This window comes from Mus musculus, chromosome 15 (assembly GCF_000001635.26).
Source record: "Mus musculus strain C57BL/6J chromosome 15, GRCm38.p6 C57BL/6J".
Lineage (NCBI taxonomy): Eukaryota > Metazoa > Chordata > Mammalia > Rodentia > Muridae > Mus > Mus musculus.
The window spans coordinates 26053082-26068343 of NC_000081.6; the positions used below are offsets into that span (position 1 = coordinate 26053082).

Sequence of the window (15262 nt, forward strand, 5' to 3'; positions counted from 1 at the left end):
AGGCCATTATCACTATCAAGACAGTCTGCAGTACCTGCAGATTGGGTAAGAACAAAAGCATCCTTTACAGATGTCTGATATCTTACTGCAGAGTCCTCATTCCCCCAGCCCCAAGAATGAATCACTTGTCAGAGGAAATTATGCAGATAACTTTCATGCAGCTACGCTGATAACAAATTAACACTCAGAGTAGCTATGTGCATTCATTGTACTGATACAAGTCAACTTGTCTGATGCAGCTTAATATCCTTCAGGGTAATAATGATTTACATCAACTGTGTAGAGACACCAGGGAGGCCCTTCTCGCCATCTGGAAAGTGACACCTTTGTTTCCCTGTTTTCAGTATCCACTCTTTATGCTGAGGTTGCAGGTCCTGGTGGTGTCTCACAGCTGGTTATAACATCATCACTGCTGAGGGGAATGTAATGATTGCTTATCACATGTAGTTTTTGTGGCATTCTCAGAGGTTCATAGAACTATAAACCTCAGAAAACTATGGTGGTTCAGAAAGTAGCATACAGAGCCAACTTGCTCATTTTCTAAGAGGAGTTTACAGGTGATCCAGTCAAGTAACTGGTTAACTGAATTTTAATACTTCTATCATCTAATCTATTGTGTTTGCAAATCATCTAATTTGTCCTTGACATAACCATAATCTCAAGAGGTTATTTTTTCTAGCTATGTCTTTATTATTTTAGTTTCATATACAAATCAAATTGACAGCAATGTTGATAGTTGTATGCAATTACCAGCTTGACTAAGGATCTTGTATTCTTCTTCAGATACCATGTTCATAAATTTGCAATCAGCTCTCAGCTAGAAAATTGCATGTATATAATACCAAATGGTTCTATTTACAGTTGTTAGCAGCATAAAGACTTCTGCCCATGCCCTATGGGTCTATGATGCTGGATAGAAGTTAGGTTACTGGCCTGGGATGTGGCTCAAAGTTCCTGTGTTAGTATGCCCTTGACTCTGTTACCAGGAAAGGAAAGGAAAAGTGAAGGAGGCAAGGCTACATATGTTGTGGTTTCTTTTTTTTTCTTTTCTTTTCGCTCCTCCTCCTCTTCTTCCTCGTCTTCATTCTCCTCTTCTTTTTCCTCCTCATTTTCCTCCTCCTCTTTATCCTCTTCACCTTCCTCTTCTTCTTTTGTGATTCTCAATGTACTTGAAATATCTCATAACAGAAAATGGTATTTGGGTCAATTCAATTCACATTAACTAATTTGGAAAGGATAATAGGATTTTGTTTTTATTTTTGGCTTTTAATTTTCTGGAATTTGGGGCTAGAAGAGAAAAAGTCATCAAAGCTTGGCACATAGCTACTGAATTACTATATTAAGTTAAACTCAACTGTATATTAAGAAGGTACAAAAAAAAAAAAAGAAGAAGAAGAGACAGAACATAGAGCAGAGAGATCCCAGCTGGAGGATGACCTATGGAGAGTTCGTCTTCCTGAGGAGGGATATCTGGATCAAGGACAGGCTGGAAAATAAACAATACAAGGGGGTTTAGTAACTTAGTGTAATAAATACAGAATGCAGGATGATCAGGCTAAGTTGAATTTTATCATCAAACAGTAATTATAGGATTCCTAACTATGGTAAGGAACACCATGGCCATTTTCACACAATTGAAAAGAACAAAAGCATTCAGTCTACATGCATACCTTAATATCGTCATTACATGTGATTCTATTTGGTCTTTCAGGCAAAGTAAGATGAACTGTGTTGATCTAGTGATTGGGCCACCATCCTTGCCAAGGACAAACCTAGGCTTGGAAAGGTGTTCCTGAAGAAGGGGTGTTTGGGAGTGTAAGACCCCGACCCTTGGTCAGTGGTACTTACTTTGAGATACCCTCAAGTGAAAAATGGAGATGCAGAATGATGCAAAAGCAAGAGGTTTATTTTCAGGAGTGGGTCAACCCTTAATCAGTCCCTGGAGGTGAGTGACAAGAAGGCAACCCTGAATGGCTATTGCAAGCAGTTTTTATACTTTTTAGGGGCACAGGTTACATCAGCAAGGTTACAGTTCAAACTTATTAGCTAAGCATATTGACCTTTAAATGTATTGGCTAGCAAGCGTGACATGTATTTGAACACTACCTGGGAACTTCCAGAGGGTCAGGTAACTATCAGTCAGTACATTCTGAGAATTTTTTTTTTTACTCAAGAATGTTCCTGTGGGTGGAGAATGGAACGTGGCCTAACCTTGACCCCAGCTAGAAGGGGGAAGCTGTAAGATGGGCATGGGACTAGATAAAGTCCTTAGGGTCTCTCAGGAGCTGCAAAAGAAATTGACTTGAGGTCAATTGTGGGTACAAGCTGACAGCTCTAAGTTCTACTTGAGATGACTCTCCTGATAGCTTTTGCTAGAGACAGCTCTCTGTCTAAGATAGCTCCCTACTCAAGACAGAACTGTCTCTCTGTCAGAGTCAGTTCTCTCATACTAGGAACATTTCTAAGCGCTCCCTGGTTAGCTCATGGGTTTCCCAACTAAACTAAGGAAATCTGTTAGACAAAATTCTTGGGATTTCCAGCCAGAGCCAAAGAACCCACCAGACAAATTTCAAAAAGAAAAGCTTCTAGAAGAAAAATCCTTAAAGAGCTATGTTAGCTCTCTAAGTAATTCATGGGCTCTCCAAACAAAGTCAGAAACCCTGTTAGAAAAATTCTAAATTCCTTGGGTAGCACTCTCTTGTAGACCAAAGCCCAGTCTGTTATTTATATATCAATAGTCATTTACTCCAGGTTCTCTTTTGATTACCCCAAGAATCAACATTTTATGACCTTAGCTCCTCTACTCTTAGGAAAAGACAGCAAGTAATTTTTAAAAAAGATATATTGCAAATGAATTCAGAGATGTGGCCTGCCTTTGTAAGCACAGACAATAAGTTAGCTGGGTGGGATCTTGCTCTGAGATCACCATTCCCACCACCCTAGGCCTAAACTTTTTTGTCCCAGGCTGACCTTGATCTCAGATATTTGCCTACCTTTGTAAGCACAAACAATAAACTTAGCTGGGTAAGATCTTGCCTTACTTCCCAAATCTCTTTATCGCCTTCCTTAATAGCCTCTGACAAGCTGGCTAGTTAGTGCAGCTGCATCTGTTCTCTTACATCTGTGAAGCCCCTCATACAATTTGTATTGCATCCTTACGTTTTACATAGTTGAGAAACCCTGTTTATATATTTTTGAACTCATGTTTTCAGAGTTTTTTTTTCCCACAGCCATAAGGCCAGTCCTGAAGGTCTTTTCATTTTTGCTGAGGAACACTGGACACACCCCCACCTTCCAGATTTGTGTTGCTTCTAATTGTCATGGAGCCATCAACCTTGTCAGAGAGAGCATTCCATGGTAACGTTGGCAGGGAGAACATCTGCCGAAGAAGGAACACAAAGTAAATCATGTACACTGTTATACAAGCAAGTTTCATAACTAGCAACTGTCCACACTCATGGAAGCCCACACCTTGCTAGCTCTGCTCCATAGGTAGAACTGTGTCACATTGTCCCATCTATAGCAGCCACAGAGGACTCAGCACACTCTGAAAAACAGAAACCATTTTTTAAAAAAGGAGAATAGACAGATTTATTCAGGGAAATAGAGAAAGCAAGGAAAACTCACAATGAGCCTGTGCATGCATGTGTGTGTGTATGTATGTACATACATGCAAATATAAGTGTGTGCACATGTGTGCATGGGTTCCAAGAAAAATATCACCCAAAAACAAGTTTTTGAAATTTTCTGAAATCTATACTTGCTTTCTCCATGTTTATTTGTGTTTCAACCTTGACTTTAGGAAGTCTGCTGTAGGCCTGGATGGGAGCAACATGTGTGTTCCAGGTTGACTTCCCCAAGTTCTGGATTTCAGTGATCTAGACATTTCTACAGGAACGAGAAGAGAACCCCTAGACCTTCCTTATGGGATGCTTGCTTGCTGAGTAACCCTTTCACGGTCACTGCATAATATTTTTAGGTTTTCCAGGTTTGCTTTAAAGGCTATTTGCTTCTCAGTGATTCTTACACATCACCACTAAACATACCCGACCTCATCTATCATTGTATCATAATGCTCATTAAACTTCTTAGGTTGTCACCAGGCACTTAATAAATCCACCTTCTTGTCTTCACTCTCTGAGCAATCCGGACAAATTTACTAGCGGATCACCTTGCTTCCTCTGTGCCTCTTTTGAAACCATCTTTTTATTCCAGCTGTCTCTACCCCCTGCCCCCACCCCAGTGAAATGGTGTGTCTCTTCTGACAGCCCTCGGGAATTTATGCCAATTCCTTCCTCTCCAAGTAAAGACAGAATTAGGTTAGGATCTGTGAAGGGGGAAAGTTTTGGTTAAGACTGATAATCTTGTTTAATACAGTGAGTTATTGCCTGACACACAAAAGAGCATAAATTCCCCCCTGCTCTTAACTGATATAAGGAACTATACGAGGTTAAATGAATCACCAGCACTCCTCAATCTGCAATTCAACCGCATGTGGATGAGAAACCGCACGGGCCTGCCATTCATCAAGGTGGCTGGCTGCCTGTGTTAGGAAGGCAGATGAACAGTCGGTAGTTAATATTCAAAGCCAAATCGAAAGTTATGGTTGCAATATCATTCTGTCCGGCTGAGCAACTCTTGACTTAAAATGAAGTAAAAACATATAGTAAGTGAGTTGATCAGGCAGCAGCCACACACCGAACTTTCATCTCAGTAGTGGGCAGTTAATGCTAGTCAGAATTGTTCGATTGTTTTTGTTTTGTTTTGTTTTGAGAAGGGGTGTCCTCAGTTTGGCTTTGCACTTACACTGGATGGCCAAGGATGGCCATAAACTTTGATTCCTCTGCACTCAGTCTCTCAGTTATTGGGATTACAAACATGTGTTCATCTTGCCTCTTACAAGTCTATTGTTGTCCCAAGTCCTCTGACATATGTTAGTCTGTTAAGACTGCCCTGAAAACCTGTCCAGGCAATGTGAGTCAATGTCTCACATTTCTGCAGAATGGGAACCCCAAATCAAAGTGAGCAAATATGGTTTCTTTTGAATTGTCCCCCCCTTGCTGTCACAGGTTCTGCTTCCACTCTGTCCCACTCAGCCACCCATTGGTGCCTATTTGTGTCTTAATCTCCCCTGCAAGAACCAAGTCACATTTGATTAAGGCCCGCTCCAATGACCTCATTCAACCTTAATTAGTTTTGTTGATACTTTATCTCCAAATACAGCCACATCACGTGGTTCTGGGAGTTAGAACTTCAGTGTCTGAATTTTGAAGGAATACAGTTCAACCCTCGACAGCAGATAAGAAAGCAGAGTCATCTACAAGCCAAATCAGGGTTTCTGAGCTGCAGGATCTAGGTCTGAGCTCACAGGTACTATTTAACAGTGTATTTAAAATTAAAAAATAACGCAAGACACATATTTTTAGCATCTCTAATTAGACTTTTCTCAATGTATTTTAATTTCTGTGTACTTGATATTAATGATAATCATTAAGAAATGAGATATTCAGGAGAGCTGGCCCTGCACCTTACCTGCACAGCCAGTAATGCTGGCCCTGGTCAAGGGAGTGTGTCTGCCTCCAGGTGGTGTGTATAGGTTGGGGGAGAGGATAGGGAGGGGAAGGGAGATGAGGCACTCTCCCTACTCAGCTCTCACCACCTGAAGCAGTTGGGAGAGCTGTCTTTGTTCCTCAATGGCTGCACATCTTCTTTCTTGACTTTCTATATAGACTGTCACAGAGATTTAAATCAATTTTTTTGTGACTGATAATCATATTTTATGATTTGTAAACAAAACATCTTCATCATTACTCTGAATTGTACAGTGATGTGACAAGTATGAAGGACTGACATGTTTGTCATTGCCTTTGCTTCTAGATTGAATATAATATCACAGATACGTGTGCATGTGCACACACACACACACACACACACACACACACACAAACACACCGTAATGCATATAGTATAAGTAGATGATGTCCTCCTCTGTAGACCCTCTCTAGAAATTAGCCAAGCTGACACCTCTGCTCTTCCAAATTTCCTCTCTAGCCAAGACTACAGGGTCTCACCTTCTAAAGTCCAACTGTCCACCCCTCAGGTCACCTATTTGGGGCTAACAATTACTCCAACCCACAAGGCTATTACCTTTGGTAGAAAGAATCTGATTCAGTCTCTAACTGTTCCTTCTACATATAAAGGGATTTTTATCATTCCTAGGAATAACCAGTTTTTTATGTCTGTGGGTTCCTTCTTTTTCCCCTCCTTTCTCGTCTCTTATAGGAAGCAGTGTTAGGACCCACCCAGGAACCTCTTCTCAATCCTATTACAAAGCCCTTTCAAAGGTTCCAACAGGCTTGCTTTAAGGCCCCAGCTTTACATGTCCCTGACCTGACTCATCCTTTTTCCCTCTATGTAACTGAAAAAGATGGATTTGCCCTTCGAGTCTTAGGTCATTAACTGGGACATTCTTTTGTACCTGTAGCACACTTGTCATAAAAACTAGATCTAACCATCCAGGGATGGGCACCTTGTATTCGTACTTTAGCAGCCACTGAACTCTTTATTTGAGAGTCAAAAAAGCTAACCTTTGGGTCACCTATACCGGTTTTCTCATAACTTGTCACAGCTCCTAACTTATAAAGGCTTACAGATTCTACCTCTCTCCAGGGTTCTTTCTCTTCAGGTAGCTCTAATAGAAGACCCGACACTCACCTTCCAATCATGCCCACCTCTTAATATTTCCAATATTCTTCCTCGACCAAATACTAACCACTCCCTATCTCACTCCTGCACTAAAACTTTAGAGGAACTATTACCTCATCCTTCACACATACAGGAGGGCACATTGCCTCAGGCCATTTATACCTGGTATACAGATGGTAGCTCCTTTTTACATGAAGGGGCCAGAATAGCTGGCTATGCCATAGTATCAGACACAGAGGTGGTAGAGGCACAGGCCCTTCCTGCTCATACCACCAATCAACAGGCTGCACTAGTAACACTTACCTGTGCCTTTCAACTGACACAGGGAAAATCTCCCAACATCTATGCAGATTCCAAATAAGCTTTTCATCTCCTCCATGCTGCTATACGGAAGGAGTGTGGGTTACCACAAAAGGAGGACCAGTAACTAATGCAAACCAAATTATGGCCATGCTAAAGGCCTCCCATCTCCCCACAGCTATTGGGATTGTCCACTGTAGATCCCACCAGTTGGATGACTATATTGTCTCCTGAGTTGGTGAGGTAGCTAGAGCTGTGGCCCTTAGGGGCCTAGACTTGTCTCATTTTTCCCCAGGACATTCTTACACTACAACCTCTATCTCCACCTTCATCCCCTGACATCTGCCAAACTCTGTCTTATCTTTAGCAACTCTTTCATCCTAACAGCCAAGCATTGTCTTCTTTTGTTAAGACCCATCTACAGCCTACTCCAGAGGACTTAAGCTTTCTATAATCTACCACTGCTTCTTGCAAAATCTGACAGATGTCTGACTCCAACTCAAGGTATCATAGCACCCCTTTTCCTACCCATCAGGCTAGAGGAACTGACTGGCAACTTGTACCTCCTGGTCGTGGTGGACACCTTCTCAGGGTGGGTAGAGGCATTTCTCACGGGGCTCAGACAATCTCTGATCTCTCCTCAGAGAGATCATCCCCTAGTTTGATGTCTAAGCCTCTCTCCAATCAGACAATGGCCCTGAATTTACTTCCCAAGTATCTCAAACACTATCTTATCTAAGGTCCTAGACATCCCCTGGCATTTTCACATTCCCTACCACCCTCAATCTTCAGGTAAGGTAGAAAGAACCAACAGCTCTTCAAAAACTACTCTTGTTAAGCTGTCACAAGAACTTCATCTTGAATAGGTAAAACTCCTACCTTTGACTCTTTTCATGCTACAAGCTCTCTCCAACTGACCTCTCTTCATCTCACCCTTTGAACTTCTGTATGGATGTCCAGTCCTAACTCCTGGTCTTTCACCTAAATTATCTCCCCTCCCAGACCATCTACTCACCCCATTACTTTGCCATCTCTGTTCTCTCCTATGGAACTTTGCTGACCACCATCTACTGTGGCCAAAAACTGTCTCCTGTTCACTGTCTGTTAACATTGGAGACCAAGTCCTTCTATCCCCTCTAGATTATTGGCTGTCACCCCTCTCTCATAAATAGCAGGGCCCTTTTAAGGTAATCCTTGTGACCCCTACAGCTGCTAAACTTGAGGGACTCTCTCATTTGGTCCACTTGTCTCACCTCAAACCTTTCATTCCTCCACCTAAAAATGACTCTTCTTCATACACATCGACCCTAACAGGACTGTGCTGTGTTAAATTCCAGAAGACACTGAGACCACCCATCTTATCCCCAATCCCAGAAAATGAGACTCCACTCCTGCAGCCAAGCTTGACCTCACTGCATTAGACATGGGTTTCTCATCCTCCCCTTGCTGTTCATTTCCACCCAGGGCAGCCCTTACATCTGGAGATTAAAGGTCCAAGAAACCCCCACAGATAACAACAGTCTTTTCAAATAGGGTCAGGAAACTGCTCCATAGCCAGATGCCAGGAACCAATCAAATTGCTATCATCCCTGTATCTGTTATCCCATCTAAATATTATGATCTCTATACTTGCTTTCTCTTTGATCAGACAAAAGATTATTGTAGAAAATGGCCAGATTAGTATGGGGGATGCCCATATTGGTCTTGTCAGATATATACGCTAAGATCACAGACCAATCATTTCTTCTATCAACACTGCAAGACACTTTTTCTACATACAAGACTTATGGGATTCCAGGTGGGAGACAAGAGTTGTCTTGATCGATTCTTTGGCAGCTGTGATGCTTCAGAATAAATGGGGACTAGATGTCCTGACAGCTAAAGAAGGTGGTCTTTGCCTGTTCCTCAAAGAAGAATGCTGTTTCTACATCAACCAATCCGGGATAGTGAGAAATAAAATCCAGGAGCTAGTCAGATATCAAGAACTTCAGAAACCATGAGACCTCCAGTTATGGTCTTTTTGAAAATTCTATATGGAAGTGGATACTCCCTTTCATAATACTTTTCCTAGTCATCTTCCTGGTGTTATTATTTGCTCCCTGCCTCATTAATCTTGTTTCTACATTCCTTCAACAACAAATAAAAAAAATTTCTAACCAAACTATTAACCAGCTCCTGTTATAGGATTACCAGCCACTGCCCACAGAAGATTTGCTATCCACAGAGGAACCTGATGTGAATGTTTACCAAGTGGATCCTGATGGTAAAAGTCAGCTACACCCCAAAATTGATGACGGCCCTAGATAACAGGAAGCAGCTTAAGAGACACAGTGCCCTTATTCCCTTTTCACCATCGGCTTACTCCTCTTCTTTTTTCTTCTCTTTATAATAAGAAGGGAGGTATGTTGGTATCAGGACTTCAGAAATCTGTGACATCACATAGGCAACAATGAGACCTACACACCTGTTGCCAAGACAACGGCCACCATATTCCCAGAATCCATTGGGCTCACCTTTCACCTTTACCTGTGACCACGTCACTATCTATATCTATCTATCTATCTATCTATCTATCTATCTATCTATCTATCTATCTATCTATCTATGAGTAACTCCCCCCACCTCCCCTTCTCTTTTTGCTGCCCCCACCCAAACCTCTCACACTGGAACTGTTTGGGCACAGTGTGCTGTGTTCAGACGAGAGTTGCTATTTTAACACATCAGAGGCAGTGGCAAGGTTTTGTTCATTCAAAGATTTTAGCTAAAAATATAGAGATTTGGACTCTCTTGCTGAAGATACTATACATTTTGGACACGAGACAGAGAAATCGAACTGCAACCAAGCTGAGAGCTTCTCCCCTGTTGTCTAGCTCTTATGTCTGGAATGTCTGGTTGCTGCTGAGGGAGAAAAACCATTAACGATCTTTCTCGGTAGCCGACCCTACATGCTACTTTACTCTATGGCTGGTTCATTAACAGCATGACTATTTTGAGGGTAACCAATGGCTTTTTGCTTGGATCTGAGGCCTGCTTTATAGGAAGAAATACATGTCCAAAACCTAATTAAAAGTCTATGGTGTGGTCACAGACCCTAGGGGAGGAGTGTGCTACTGTTAAATGGACACGCAGCCACACTGAGTTCTGAGTATTGATGTTTATGCAAACTAGTACTACTCTCTGCCTGAGTCACAGAAGCCCCCGTTTATCAGTGGATAACAGTCAATGCAGGAACTTTTGACTGGTCCCTGTGCTGCCAGCAGAGTACTGTTAGGTGCCCCTCCTAAATGGAACATCTGCACTGCACTCTCCAGTGCTCAAGGAACATCTTAGAAGATGGAGCAAACTGATTGTGAGAACCAGCGGCCAGATAGGAGTGCTTGGAAACACTGTCTTCTGGCTAGGTCATGGCCATTGCAATCATGAATGTACAGCCGACCATAGTTACCTGCACACACAAAGTGATAGGAAAATATAAAGGTGATTAGTTGAGGAGGAAAATAGTACAATGAGGAGTGGGAGAAAATAGGAGAGTGTAACTGGGAAATATGGTTATAATACATTATATATGTATATGAAACTTGCCAACCACCCATATTTTATTAATTATAAAATTTACTAATTACAAATTTTATTAATTTGTCATAGTAACTTGACAAATTTTTGATTCTACAAATTATTGAATAATTTCACGATATTTCCTACTGCCAATAACAAGATTTCTTACACTCTTAAGAAAAAGCTAATTATTCTGTAACTATGGTAACAGTTAGTCACCAAAGTGGATTTTAAACCTTCTCATTTTTTCCAGAAACATAATTTTATAGCCACGGAGGAAGGAGACCCCTAGTTTTAAGCTGATTTAATCAGTTAGCATGCTTTTGAAAGCCGGGAAATGGACATCAATTCTTGACTTGGAGAGTCAGCCTATGGGATGACGACTCAGTCCAACAAACGGCAGGCAGATCCTCAGCCTCACCTTCAGAGTGGCTGCTAGGTCTCCGTCCTGTCAGTCAGTTTAGCCTCTGAAGGCCCTGGTCCCCGAATACTCGCCTTTCCACAGTCTTTCTGATATCAATAATCTGGTGTTCTCTGAGACACTGTGCCTATCCAGCAGAGCTCTTCTTTACTTTTTTGCAAATTAATTTTTTAATCAAAGACTTTTCATACAATATATTTGACTATGCTCTTCCCCTCCTCCTAACCCTCCTAAGTCTTTACTATCTCAGTCTGTGTAGAACTTTATGTCCCCTCTCTCTTGAAAAACAAGACAAAAAAATTATCAAAACAAACCAAAGAGTACACACAACCCCCATGGGCTCCTTTCTAAAATATACGCACATATGAAAGACATTTTAAATTTTAATGGAGTCACCACATAATGGGAGAGACAGTACCTCACCTAGATGTCTTATGCCACCAAATCTTCTTGTTTTTTTATTGGATACTTTCTTTATTTACATTTCAAATGTTATCCCCTTTCCTGTTCCCCCCTCACAGGAACTCCCTATCCCATCCCCTCTCCTCCTGATTCTATGAGGGTGTTCCTCCACCCACCCACTAACTCTCACTTCTCCCTTCTCAACTCCCCTATATTGGGGCATTGAGCCTTCACAGGACCAAGGACCTCTCCTCCCATTGATGCCTGACAAGGCCATCCTCTGCTACATATGCAGCTGGAGCGATGTGTACTCTTTGGTTGGATGCCACCAAATCTTTATTAAACTTTTTTGAGACCCTGGCTGGCCTGGAACTCATTAGAGATCTACCTCTGCCTTCTGAATGATGGTATTAAAGACAAGCGCTACCACCCCAGCCTCTTTCTTACTAGAGGAAGTGGTAAACTTCTTTTTCTTGCCTCTCTAAAGAATTGAAACATTTTGCCCTTGACACTTCATTTCTTCCTAATAACTTACCTAACATTCTTCAGACCCTTCCTTATGATCATGTTGAAGAAGAAATCAGGGCCTTATTAGACCTTTTAGTCCAGCTGTGTCATGTCTCGATTAGTTTGCAACCCTTGTGGCACAGCACAAGACTATGTTCTAACTTCTCATTTCTGCAAGATGGTGATGCACATGGGAGAGATGCTGGGGTTTGAATGAGCAATGTCCAGCATAGAGCTTATGTATTTGTACACTCTGTACCCGTTAGTGTTACCTGAAGAGTTGGAACTTTGTGGAGTAAGCGGATCACTGTGGATTGGCCTTGAGATTTATAGCCCCGCCCCTCTATCTGTCTGCTGTCTATTTCCTGTTTTGCCAAGATTTAATGAGCAAGAAGAGTACTAGCAGCATGCACCTGTCATCATGAGCTGCCGACAGTGTCTTTCCATCTTTCATGATGGACTCAAATTGTGAGCCCAAATAAACCACTTTCTCCTTTGCGTTGCTTTATGTTAAGGATTGCATCACAGCAACAAGCTAATATACTCTGCCGTAGTTGTATAGTTATAACTTTCAGCTTCTGCAAAGTGGCATCTAGATTGTCAAAGGGCCTCACCCTTGAACAGCAGACTGAAAAATCTTAAATAAAAAGTCAGGGCTTAATATTTTTTCTTTCTTTCCCTCTCCTTTGTTTTCTTCTTCTTATAGGACAATTTCTTACTATGTAGCTCTTCTTGGCCTGAAAGTTGCTAGGTAAGCCAGGCTGGCTTAAAACTCAGAGCTCTGTCTGCCTTTGCTTCTGCAGTGCTGGGGTTAAAGGGGCATGCAACCATGCCCAGCTCATATCATTTATAATACAGCTAGATGTGGGAAAATGTTAAGGAATTTCTCAGACCTTCTAGAAACTTCTTGAAATGCAAAGCTCACAGAGTGAAGTAGAAACACTGTAGCCAGCATCTGACTGATTCAGGGGGACAAATGCAGAGGGCTGGTAAAGAAACCCCAGATTCCAGGCATAGAAGTCACATCAGAGGTTCTGTCTAAAGATAGTGCCCCTAAAATAAGGAAACACAACTTACTATGCTGAGAAAGACCTGGACATGACACTAGAGATAAGTGTTTGTCTGGATCTTGGCTCCTAGTGAATCAGAAGAAAAATGATTTCCCTTTATAATTTCAATCTATAAGCTTTCAATCTGGATGATTGCCATTAAGAACCCCATGCCTACTTGGCTACAGGAAATCTAGTCAAGCAAGTTGGGTTAATAGAGCAGTATTGGGCTGGCAGTAGAAATAGGTGTTCCCTAAGACCATTAATAGGATTTAAAGTACAAAAGATCTACAGTTAGAAGCTAACTTTAACAAAACCAAACCATCGAAAACTAAAGTGGGCATCCCAACCATCACAGAGGCAAATCCAGTAGACACAGAAGTGACCCTGAACTGAATGTGACACATTATTAAAGACAGAATGAAGAAGTATGAGGTAAGCATTCACTGGCTGTGTTGGAAAAGAACTAAATCGAACTCCTCAGTGTGAAAAATACAGAATTTAGGCAACAGGACACCGTCATTGCCCGAGATTAAATATATCTTTGTGGGGGAAATGGATTGGTGGATAAAAGTGCTTCGTGTACAAGCCCGATGATGCCAGTTACACCTACAGAAGGCAGGTAGAAAGCTTGTTCAGCGACATCTGCAATCTAGCACTTCTGTGGGTGAGATTGAAGGTGGAGACAGGAGAATCAGTCAGAAGTGTGCAGGTCAGCTAGTCTAGTGAAGTCACAGCATCAGAAGCAATGAGCAACTCTGCCTCAAGAAGAACAAGGCAAGAATCAAATGTTGTCCTCTGACCGGCACATGTGCCTTCTTTTCCACAACAAACAAATACAAATAATTAAAATTTATCATTGTACATGAATAGAATGCCAGATCTCCTGACTTACGGTTACATGGTAAACAGATTGTTAAAAAGGTTTTCTTCATTCCCTCACCAACATTGTCTTACTCTAGAGACTTCTCTGTTCTACCAGCAATGCAACAAGTGCTTTCCAATAGTCCGATCACCCCACAGTTCTTTGGTCAAGTTATCATTACCCAAAGCTACTAGAATGATCTATATAAAATACAAGTATGTTCCAGTATTCTTGACAATCAAGTCCACAGCTTTCCCATTGTCTAGACCCTAAGACACCTTACCATGGCTCTCCATGAGGGACTCTGCTTACTTTTCCCACTGCTGTGCTCATTAGCACTTCAAAGTCTTTCTGTTACACATGCCACACCAAGTTTTACCTTCATGCCCCCTTTGTCCTCAACACCTGGCGGATTCTAAGTTATTTTTTCAAGGCTGCAATTGGGTGTTATTTTTTCCAGAAAGTCTTTCCTGATGTTCCTCAGGTTCTGCCAAGTTAACAACTCTCTGCAGTCTTTCTATGCACAAAGCATACATTCCTGTCACTGTACTTTGCCACTGCAGTATAAAACGTGTTGATATGATGGGTTTCCTCATTACAGTGAGATCTCTGTGTCCATTGAAGGATCTATGGGGCCAGGATGGCTTAGTAAGTACGCAATGAATTTTGTTCAGTAAGTAAATCACTCTTCCTTTGTGTCTCTTTTATCTAGAAAAAGAAAATGTATTAACTTAATCTTGCCTGAAAATCTAGTTGAATCTTTGAACACAGGATGTTCTTCAGGTCACTCTAATGTACAAATGAAACTTGTCGTTTCTTGTTCCATGTGTTATCGTCATAGGTTACTTACTTAATTAGTGATGTTGGGGATTAACCTAGGCAAGCCACCTACTATTGGCTATATGCCCAGCCCTTCTTTTATATTTTGAATTGTGACACAAAGTCTGACTAGGTTTCCCAAACCGGCCTTGAATTTGTGATCTCTCTATCTTGACTTTCTAAGCCATAGAGATAAACAAACCTGCATCACCACTCTCTTTTGTTTTGTTTGTTTGTTTATTTTGTTTTGTTTTGTTTTTTTTCATAATACCAGAGAAAGTAATCAGGGTGGTAGTTAAGGTCTAAGTGGCCCTCGCCAGTGCCCAGTTCCTGTTATTCTCGAGTGTGTCATCCCCTCTTGCATTAAATGAGAGCAGTATAAAAACAATAGTGTGTGACTTATGGGGTACCATTAAAAAATCCCTTGCGGTTCCAGCTTCCTGTTCTTGGATCATTCCCCTAAGGGGAAGCTGGCTGATAGGTCATGAAGACATATCATCAGCACACAGAGAGGTCTGTGAGGTGAGATGTGGAAACCTCCTGCTTGCAGGTATATGACCAAGATGTCTGGGAAGCAGTTTTGCTAACCTAAGTCAAGCTTTCAAATAACTAGAGCCCTGGATACCATAGTGACTGCAG

General features: G+C 41.6%; 1 long non-coding RNA gene and 1 other non-coding gene across 2 annotated transcripts; both read right to left on the reverse strand.

The window, feature by feature from the left end:
* Positions 1-1283: 1283 nt before the first annotated feature.
* Gm41279 (predicted gene, 41279) lies at positions 1284-9357 on the reverse strand. The gene is made up of 5 exons (NR_155439.1): positions 9253-9357; positions 5533-5730; positions 3472-3547; positions 3292-3379; positions 1284-1486 (listed from the first exon to the last, which is right to left on the reverse strand). It is a non-coding gene; the product is annotated as a predicted gene, 41279 (long non-coding RNA).
* Positions 2528-2587, reverse strand: LOC115488552. Its single transcript, XR_003951671.1, has one exon. It is a non-coding gene; the product is annotated as a U7 small nuclear RNA (small nuclear RNA).
* Positions 9358-15262: the final 5905 nt, after the last annotated feature.